Source organism: Octopus bimaculoides, chromosome 11 (assembly GCF_001194135.2).
Source record: "Octopus bimaculoides isolate UCB-OBI-ISO-001 chromosome 11, ASM119413v2, whole genome shotgun sequence".
Lineage (NCBI taxonomy): Eukaryota > Metazoa > Mollusca > Cephalopoda > Octopoda > Octopodidae > Octopus > Octopus bimaculoides.
In genome coordinates this window covers 49,624,485-49,624,959 of record NC_068991.1, presented here as the reverse complement: position 1 = coordinate 49,624,959, position 475 = coordinate 49,624,485, and positions in this window count along the sequence as shown.

Below are 475 nucleotides of genomic sequence, written 5' to 3'. Positions count from 1 at the left end.
GTTTTGTTTATATTTCACAACTATGAAACAAAAACGTTTGTAACAATTTGGTGACTGATTTACACCACGTCTCCTTGAAAGATTCCCCTCTTGATGTCAACTTGTCTAGTTTTGTCTTCCACCTGCAGTCAAAACTGTCTTCCATTTCCTTATACAGTTTTTGAGTAGATGATAATTTTAGTTGCCCCGACCATCTCCAGACATTTCAGAATCCACGTGTGAGGAACAATATCATGTGCCTTGTTACAGTCAATCCAAGCCATTGACAAGCTTAGAAGCTTTCCAAGGTCCTAATTAGTTTATCTTTCTAACGATATCAAATGTACAACGTACATATCCTGTTAAAGGATATAACAGAGGATATATAATAGAAATTGGAGAAATAATAAATATATGAATAGAATCTTCTAAAGTGGGAGATCCACTTAGGGTAACGTTATGATGTGAGTATACATGTCTGGTGTAAAATTGTATT